The sequence below is a fragment of the Octopus bimaculoides genome, chromosome 21, assembly GCF_046866305.1.
Source record: "Octopus bimaculoides isolate indiv1 chromosome 21, ASM4686630v1, whole genome shotgun sequence".
NCBI classification, from domain to species: Eukaryota; Metazoa; Mollusca; class Cephalopoda; order Octopoda; family Octopodidae; genus Octopus; species Octopus bimaculoides.
The window spans coordinates 5,848,354-5,859,074 of record NC_142948.1 but is presented as its reverse complement, the minus strand read 5'-3'; the positions used below and the strand labels follow the sequence as shown (position 1 = coordinate 5,859,074).

General features: G+C 34.5%; 1 long non-coding RNA gene across 1 annotated transcript in view; it reads left to right on the top strand.

Annotated features, from left to right (window-relative positions):
- LOC128250452 (uncharacterized) overlaps positions 1-891 on the top strand; it is a 288,580-nt gene extending 287,689 nt beyond the window's left edge. The window contains exon 3 of the long non-coding RNA XR_008266466.2: positions 248-891. This is a non-coding gene — a long non-coding RNA (uncharacterized LOC128250452). The remainder of the gene's footprint in view (positions 1-247) is intronic.
- The last annotated feature ends 9,830 nt before the right edge of the window (positions 892-10,721 follow it).

The window sequence follows — 10,721 nt, the reverse complement described above, 5'->3', positions numbered from 1 at the left end:
TCCATTTTAGTAGAAATTTATTTAATATCAGGATTATTCAGGTGGAGATGAATATAATGATTGGTTTGGTCTTTTGTTATTGCTGTTGTTGTTGTTATCCTTCCACCTCCTTACTTGTTTTTCTTTTTACTATATTTTATTTATTTGTTTTTTTCTTGTTTTCTTCCTTTCCGTGCTGCTATCAAAGTACCCTTCTTACCCCTCAACAGCCGTCGCTGGCAATACATTTTCTCTATATTACTTTCAGACGGATGGACAGTTTTGTGATTGCATTCATTTGCCTGGCCGATGCTGCTGTGTCTGTGCTCCCATACTGTCCTCATTACCCCCATCGTCATCTTCCAGTTCTCTGTTGATTGAGATTTGATTCAGTGCAAGATGTCTAGCAGGATCCGGTTCCATTCTTAGCAGACAGACAGAACTGCAGCCGAGACTTGGATTGTTACTTTTCCCTTTAATAAATCTCATATTCTGATAAAGCTAATGCAGGCTCCTACTGGAATCTGATAGAAAGAAACTGAAGTAATTTATAGTCATCAGTGTTTATATGAGTAGTGGATACGTGTGGCATTTTATGGGTGTGCATATGTGTACATAATTTAAATATATGTGTATATTTCTATATGCATAGCTGTATGTTGATGTGTCTGTGTACACATTATCTTTGTGTGAGTATGGATTTGTATGGATGTATCTATAGAAATGTGTGTGTGTGTGTGTGTGTCTGCAAAGGAATATGTTGTGGGCTGTCCGTCCATACATACAACACCTGACATAAGCTGAACATGAATGGGTTTGGCTACTTTGTTCATTTGAATGTGTGGTAGATGTGTATTACACTGTATAAAATTTTAAGAATAACACACATATATATATATATATATATATATATATATATATATATTTACATACATATATGCATGTGTGTGTGTATATATATATATATATATATATATATTTACATACATATATGCATGTGTGTGTGTGTATATATATATATATATATATATATATTTACATACATATATGCATGTGTGTGTGTGTATATATATATATATATATTTACATACATATATGTATGTGTGTGTATATATATATATATATATATGTATATATATGTACATATGGAAGGGAGAGTCAGTGAGTGTGTGTACATAGGTGCACGTGCACACACATCTACTTCTTCATATTCAAATACACATATCTGTATTTACATAGATGTTTTGTTTTCACTGTAAGACACTTGATCATATAAAAGCACAACTATTAATTCTTCAAAAACAAGCATACTTCCTAAGTGAGCAAGCTCACTCTTTGATCACTTCAAAGATTGCTACACACATGCACACACACACATGCACATGCATAAGGGGTTGGGATTGAAAAGAAAAATAATTTAGGTTCAGTAGCTTCATTACTCTAATATATCTTGGTGTTTTTAGTCCTACAATAAACTTGTCAGCAGTGAAATTTAATGGCTGAAGACATCACCTTGCAATATTTATTACTTCATTTAATTAAACTCCTATTTTTTTTTGTAATATAAATAATCACTATTTTTGATAATTACTTATTTTTATTTTATTGGATATCTTCAATAAGAAGTGTAACAGCAGGAAAGTTCTAAATAGACTGACACACACTGTATGTGCATGCATGTATCATCATCATCATTGCTAAACGTCCGCTTTCCATGCTGGCATGGGTTGCATATATATATATATATACACACACATTGTAAAGACAGAATCTCCACACAAGAAAGAATCAACGAGGAGAATCTTTTCATAGAGAAATTCCAACCATTTCTTAACACACATACCTCTCAGTGACCTTATTTCTCTAGGAACAGACATAAACTTCCTGTTGAAAAAGAGTTCATAACTCCAACTAAACAGATTTGTCTCCCCTTACACACACTTCCTGTTTTGACACCACACTTCCTGCTTAACACAAACTTTTAGCCCTTTTTTTAAACCTAACACAATTCTCAATTCTCATGCATCCTTATTTTTCCAACCATTATATACATGAATTACCATTGAACTTTAAAAGCTCAAGGACAATATAATGTATTGGTATATTTATTTTTTTATATATTATTTTTTTTATATATTATTTTCTTCATTTTGTACTTCTTTTTAAAAAACATTTTCATTCTCCCTCTTCTTGAAAATTTGCTATGCAATGAAAGCCTGTTAGAAATCTTTATTAAAATTGCTTCCAATTTAGCATTCTGCCTTATTATTATTTTTCATTTTCCTATTATTTCTCCACGTGCGGTTAACACAACCCCACTATTTACTGACTTATATATATATATATATAGGTGCAGGAGTGGCTGTGTAGTAAGTAGCTTGCTTACCAACCACATGGTTCCGAGTTCAGTCCCACTGCATGGCACCTTGGGCAAGTGTCTTCTACTATAGCCTCGGGCCGACCAGAGCCTTGTGAGTGGATTTGGTAGATGGAAACTGAAAGAAGCCTGTCGTATATATGTTTATATGTATGTGTGTTTGTGTATCTGTGTTTGTTCCCCCACCATCGCTTGACAACCGATGCTGGTGTGTTTACGTCCCCATAACCTAGCGGTTCGGCAAAAAGAGACCGATAGAATAAGTACTAGGCTTACAAAGAATAAGTCCCGGGGTCGATTTTCTCGACTAAAGGTGGTGCTCCAGCATGGCCGCAGTCAAATGACTGAAACAAGTAAAAGAGTAAAAGAGAGTATATATATAAGGGAAATATGTCAAGGTAGAAAATGCTAAAATAATTTTATCATGAAGAACATTTTACTACTGCTACTTAAACAATCAAAACCAAAAACTCGTATCAAATATTAGGACTGCTGCTACCTGCTACCAAGCCGTCGCGGGAGTAAAAAAAACAAAACAAAAGAGAGAGAGAGAAAGAAAAGGAAAATGTCCCTTGTATTTGAAAACTAGGAAAATATTTTAAAAAAACATTTCATTTAATTTTCCCATAATTTAATTGTTTTTCAAGTTGAAAAAGTTGCAAAGACTGAAACTGGTACTAAAATGTTCTTCATGATAAAATTATTTTAGCATCATCTACCTTGTCTTATTTTCCTTATACATATCAACTCGTGTGTTCCTTTTCAACCTTCTACACACACACACACACACACATATATATATATATATATATAAAGGCATGTGACCTAGTGGTTAGGCTATTGCACTTATGATTGCTAGATTGTGGCTTTGATTCCCTGACTGGGTGGAATTTTGTGATCTTGAGCAAAACACTTCATTTCATGTTGCTCCAGTCCCCCTGGCGATCAGCAGGGAATCTTGGCCTGCTCACCTAACCAGCAGGATGACATCATTTGAAGGTTTAAACAGTGCGAATGTATATTTTGACCATCAATGTGTAATAACATCTGATAACCTGGTTGGTCATGCAATCAAGTGACCTCATAATATATATATGTGTGTGTTTGAGAGTGTGTGTGTGTGTGTGTGTGTGTATATATGTGGAGGCGCAATCGCCCAGTGGTTAGGGCAGCGGACTCGTGGTCGTAGGATCGTGGTTTCGATTCCCAGACCGGGCGTTGTGAGTGTTTATTGAGCAAAAACACCTAAAGTTCCACGAGGCTCCAGCAGGGGATGGTGGCAAACCCTGCTGTACTCTTTCACCACAACTTTCTCCCACTCTTACTTCCTGTTTCTGTTGTGCCTGTATTTCAAAGGGCCAGCCTTGTCACACTCTGTGTCACACTGAATCTCTTAAGGGTACACGTGTCTGTGGAGTGCTCAGCCACTTGCACGTTAATTTCATGAGCAGGGTGTTCCGTTGATTAGATCAACTGGAACCCTCATCATCATAACCGACAGAGTGCCAACAATATATATATATATACATATAAACTTAGATGGTAATTTTGTCATAAGTAAAAGGATGTAATAACTCTCGTTTGCTTGTTTCACGTGTGTAGGAAAAATCAAACTAAGTAGACAATATACGTTGATAGTTCTCAACCATTTTTTACCTGTGGAGCGATTTGATTCCTGTTTTAATTCAGTAGACCCTTATAGCCATTTTATGATTTAAAAATCCTATTACATCTTTATAATTAAATATTATTAAGAATTGTACTTAAAAGATTATGAAAATATTTTATGTACATAAATTTTAACACCAAAATCTTACATGGACTCTCTGCCTCCCCAAGGGTCATGTGGATCCTGATTGAGACCAACTGATGTACACAAATAAGGACAGAGTCTTGTGAATTCATGTAGGGCATGTATAGATAGAAATTATGTCTCTGTGTAAGTACACACACATGCACACAAACTCATAGACACACAAACACACGTATATCTATAGAGACACATGCACACAGATATCTGCATACAAACATATATTAGCACCTGTAGCTATTATTGCAAGTTAAAAGCAGGTACATGTATGAAAATAATATGACAAGAGTTTTAAGTGGTGTAAAAAAATAATTCCACTATCACAGAATAAAATTGTTACAAGTGCACATTCAAATATGTTATTAACCTGAACGTGAATGATATTACTTCAGGTTATAAGTGAAATAAAGAGAGTGAAAGTGAGAGCAAGGGACAGAATCACATGTATTTACACACACATACACACACACACACACACACATATATATTTATATATAACACAGAGGATGAAAGAAAAGATAAGTCACTTGCAGGATTCGACTGCTACTCTTGCTTTATGCTGCATAGATGTGCTAACCACTGTACAAAAGTAATGTCACTAAAATGATTGTCTAAATTAAAAATCTTAATTTAGATAGCTAAGAGCGCATGTACCAGTGGCATTTAAACAGAGCTGTTCACACACTATCAAGGGATATTAATTATATATATCTAATATAGAAGAGGATGGAAAAATATCTATCTATCTATCTATCTCTCACACACACACACATACACACATATATGTATATACAGAGAGAGAGAGAGAGAAATATATACCCAACTTCACTGTTTATCTCTCTCTGCATGTGTTTGTGTGTGTGTATATATATATATATATATATATAAATGTATGTATGTGTATGCAACAAATACACACGTATCTATATATCTATTTTTCTACACCCACTCTCAGATAGATATATTTGTTGTAGAACTAAAAATTTAATATCCATTATTAACAAATGTAAATTAATTCATAAACATATAAGACAATAAAACATCTGTTTGAGTAATATATGGTTATATATTTTTTATGCAACCTGTTGCTACCAAGTGTTAGCTTGCAATAAAATCATATTCTGAAGGTTACAGTCAGTGACTCAGATACTTTTGTATGAAGATGTGCATTAGATAAGCTTAACCTTTACCAGAAGATAAAAAGATAATGTAACTGGAGAAAATAATATTGCAGCATAAGATATTAAAAATTATGCAAAAATGTGGAAAAATAGTATCTACCAATAAATAAATTAATAAACATATGAGGCAACATTATCTATCTATCTATCTATCTATCTATCTATCTATCGTTCTTTCTTTCTTTCTTTTTGTTTCTTTTTCTCTTTCTTCCTTTCTAATACATGCAGTTGCATGTGTATGTATGGATTTATGCATTTCATGTATGTAAACACCAACATGCTGCTGACCCAGATCTTAGAGCAGAGACTGTGGAAGATTTAGGATAGAAATTCCAGATGAGATGGAAATAATACCTCTAGAATCAAGAGGCATCAGCATAAATGTAGTGAAGAATATTGTTTCAGTAAGTAGGAAAGAAGACAGAATGTTAGCACCAGCACAAAAAATGGCCATGCTCAGTGTATAGCACAGAAGTTCCATAAGATGGAGTTTCCAGGAGTTGAAATTTCATATGATGTGCCAAAATGATCTATAAGTGCATAAGATGGATAGCAGAATCAAACATAGGCTGACAAGGAATAATGACTTCACTTATGGTAGATGTACAGGGTAGTTTGTCTTCAAGGTACCACCAGTAAAATATGTTCTTTCTAATGCTCAAAGGGCTCTGTAGAATTTATAGAAATAGTAGAGAAATTCTGGTAACTAGATGATCAGCAGTGGAAGAGGGTTTTTTTGAATGAGTTGTACTCATAATTGGAACCAAGCAGAAAAAATGTTGAGGGAGCTATTGCTTCCTCTGACAGCAAAGGATTTTCCTCTCTGAGCAAAAGGTAGATTGTATGATGCTTGTGTACAAACTGTGATGCATTATTGGCACTGAATGCAGAGGACATGTAAAGGTTTTCAAGAAACAAAGTAAACATGATTTGAGAGCTCTGTAATGTTAGTTTTGCATGAATGACAAAGCATAAATGAGAGAAAAACTGGGCATAAGAGGAATCAGTTGTACTGTGCAAGAGTGGTGGTTATACTAGTATGAATATGTAATGTGTTTGGATGATGATGAGTGAGTGAGAAAGTGCCAGGACATTCATGTGGATCAAACTAGTGGGAGAAGACAACTGAGAAGGATGCGAGTAGTGATGAGAAGACTAATCTCAAAAAGCTGAACCTGACAAAGGAGGTGGATGGCATCGGAATGCAACTACACCATGAGATGCTTTGCTGAAGAAGTCCTGTCTAATTCATGCAGACATAGAAAAACAGATGTAAAATTGGTGATTATCACAACACCAACAGTAGAACCACATCAGTGAGCAGTTTCTGATGATTTGTTCCATTCACTTCACACATGGTCTTCATGTATAAATTAGCACTTAATGTGATCCTATAAGAAAACTTAGGAAATTCATTCAATCAATTTCTTCTCTCATATTCTTTATATCTTTCTCTATTGTTTACATACAAATCAAACGGTGTTAATTAAAGAAATGAAAGGCAATCCAGTTTCACGAAAATCGTTAGTTAAACATTGGCATGGAAAAGGCATTACCCCAGATGATGGTGATGAAGATGTGCTGAAACAGCCATTCTGACTCACAGGGATAGTGAAATAAGAGTAAGAGTGATACAATGAAGTAAAGAAAAATTATAATCTAACTCTATCAATTAAATGACACATTTGAACAATTACTGGGACAAAATCTACAATATCTCAGATTACTTTATAGCAAAATATTTTCCCATTCACACTCTGCATAGGACAAAAAAACCCAATTTATTTCAAGAAATTATGCTTCACACTACTTCTGCAACAAATTTAACTCAAAACCAGATTCTTAGGAATGCTGTAACTGAAACTTATTACTTTCTCTGTATAAATTATTGACTCACTTAAAACCGTACAGTTACAAACTTTTCTTGTTGTAAACACTTGCTGTTTAACCACCTTCAATTATTATATTGTTATGGCTGATAAGAGGTCTGTCTTCTGGCAATACATTGAAAATAGGAAAAAAAAACAAAAAAACTTCTATACTTTATTGTTGTGTCTCCTGTATTAATATTTTCTCTCTCCGAAGTGAAAATAAAATACTGGCAAATTTGAAATAGCAGGGACAGTAATAGAATGGACAATAGAAGAATTATTATGAAGTAACATATATATATATATATACATCATCATTATCTTTTAATATCCATTTTCCATGCTGGCATGGGTTGGATGGTTTGACCAGAGCTGGCAATGGCAAGCAGGAGAGCAGCACACCAGGTTCCATTCTGATCTGGCTTGGTTTCTACAGCTGGATGCCCTTCCTGAAGCCAACCAATTTACAGTGTGTGTATATATATATATATATATATATATATATATATATATACATATATATATATATATATATATATATATATATATATATATATATATATAGAGAGAGAGAGAGAGAGAGAGAATCAAACTGTTTTGATCCATACATGTAATTCCCAATAGATTAGTTGAGTGCCCTTCTTTCGTTTGCCCACTCATACATGTGTATATATATATATATATATATACATACATCTTTAATCTTTTGTTTCAGTCATTAGACTGGGGCCCCATCATGGAAAATTTTTTGTCAAATTAACTGACCCCAGTACTTATTTTTTAAAAGCTTGCTACTTATTCCATCTGTTTTCTTTTGCCAGACTTCTAAGTGACAAGGTTATAAATAAACCAGCACCAGTTATCAAGCAGTAATGGGGAGGGGACAGGTGCTTGTGTGGGTGTATGTGTGTTTGTGTTTGTTTGTGTGTGTGTGTGTGTGTGTGTGTATATATATGATAGACGCATTGAAAAAAGGAGAGGATTAAAGATAAATAGATGGTGAGCAAAAGAGCTGATAGAAAGGATGAGAGGAAAGAGTGACGAAGACAGAGAAAATGAAGTAGTACTAGAGGTGGTGTGGTGGTGGTGGTGGTGGCGTGGTGGTGGTGGTGTGGTGGCGTGGTGGTGTGGTGGTCATGGTGGTAATGGTGGTGTTAGTAGCAACAGTTGTAATCTAAATGCTTCAGCTAACTCTCCAAATAAAAACAATGTTGTTGTCATGGTCAGTGAATGATTAGTTTCATTTTACTATTGCTTCTGACCGAGGGTTTTTTTTTGTTTTGTCACACAAACCAAACATATGTTAGAAGGAAAAGAAGAAGGAAAAGAACCACAACACACAACACACAACAGCCTCCCCCCTACCCCCAATTTATACCTAGCAACAACAAAATGAAGACTGAACATAGAAGAATCATTTTGTATTCAATTATTCAAACATATCTTGCTTGCAGCAAGCACACACACACACGCACACACACACACACGCACACACACACACGCGCACACACACACACACACGCACACACACACACACACACGTAAGAAATACTCACACACGCATTCACACTCGCATATGACACTGTGTATACTTAAGCTAACATGAACAGCAACAGATAATAGGTTTCTACAAAACTGTAGCAGTTTAAGTACACTGAGACTAATACAATAAGTTGTGTTTGACTTCATCTCTCGGCTTGTTTAGATGATAAAAGCAAGTAAGCAATGTTGTGAGAAGTATTGCTTGTGAGACCCAATGTGCTATGTCACTCACTGACCATAACATCAAAGTCAGCCTTATAAATATGTTACACTATCTTGGTCACAAGTGCTTCAGATACCGCTGTAAAGGAGTCTTCTTCATCTCTCTCTCTTTTCTTTCTATCTTTTTTCTTTACCTTTTTTCTTTATCGTTTTTTTTTGGGGGGGGGGGGTATTTTTATATATATTCTTAGAGTTTGCAGTTCTTGCAGAAATAACTGACTTTGGTCTTGCTATATGAGACGAGAATGAAACCAAAAAGAAAAAAAATATGGATAAGAGTATAATAACCAGGCAGATCAGAGGCTCTAACTAATTATTCAACATAACCTGGTCTTTCAAAATTACAAAAAACAAACAAAACAAAAATAAACAAAACAAAAAGAAACAAACAAAGAACATGTTACATAACAAAAATATATTAATAAAAATAAAAGCAAAAAACACAGTTTGTTAATAACAATGGCCGTGCCCCAGCATGGTCACAGCTCATGAGCTGAAACTAGATAAAATGAAAAAAGGTGAGCTGAATGAGTACAATATGAAAACTGTATAACAAGATAGAAAATAAAATTTAGCATATAACACGTGTACACACACACACACACACACACACACACAAACATGTAAATATGTATATATAAACATATTGATATATATATAAATATATAGATATCTGTATACATGTGTATGTGTGTATATAATATAAAATGATATAATATGTATGTATAAATATATATATATATGTGTGTATATGTATATATATATGTATGTATGTATATATGTATATGTATATACATATATATATGTATGTATATATCCATATCTATCTACTTATCTATCTATCTATCTATCTATCTATATATATATTATGTACGCATATTTATGGAAACTTTATTAGTTCTCTCCATAACTAGAGAGAATGATATTTTTGACTGTTCCTTGGAAAAGATCTTATTTAAATTTCTGATCTGTTGAGTGACCTAATCAAAGTGGCAAAGATCTTCAGTAAACCATATATGCAAATCCAGGCAGCAAGAACTTACATCATCTCAACAAGAACAACACACACACACTCCTCTGTACACACACACATGCACGTGTGCACGTGCACACACACACACACACACCCTCCACTCATGCACACACATACAGTTAGGTGTCTCTCTTAATATGTGTGCTTTGCATAAGTATTAACACACGAGACACCCTCCTCCACATACACATCTGCATAAGTGCTCATGTACACACACACACACAGATACACACGTGCACTATATACATAAATATGTATATACAGATATATGTGATCATCATCTCAATACAACGTATACACCTGCGCAAATACCTACCTACACAAATACATATGCACATACGCACACATTATGCATATGATAAATAAAAAGGAAAAAAAGAATAAAACAATGTGTGTTGATATCCACATGCAAGTACACACACACACACACACACACACACACACACACACACACACACACACGCGCGCACACACACATGTTCACACCCTCTCTCACATACATGCACACATACACACGATTCACGTAAGATGAAAGAAGTGCACTGAGACCTAAGAACCGACATTCACCCTGACGTGACCATACACAACAATTACATTAAAATCATCTACAAGAGGTCTAGGGACTCTGGTAATTGTGCCCTGATAAATATTATTGTTGAATTCTCTTTATAAGAAATACAACTCACATCATCATCATCATCAACCG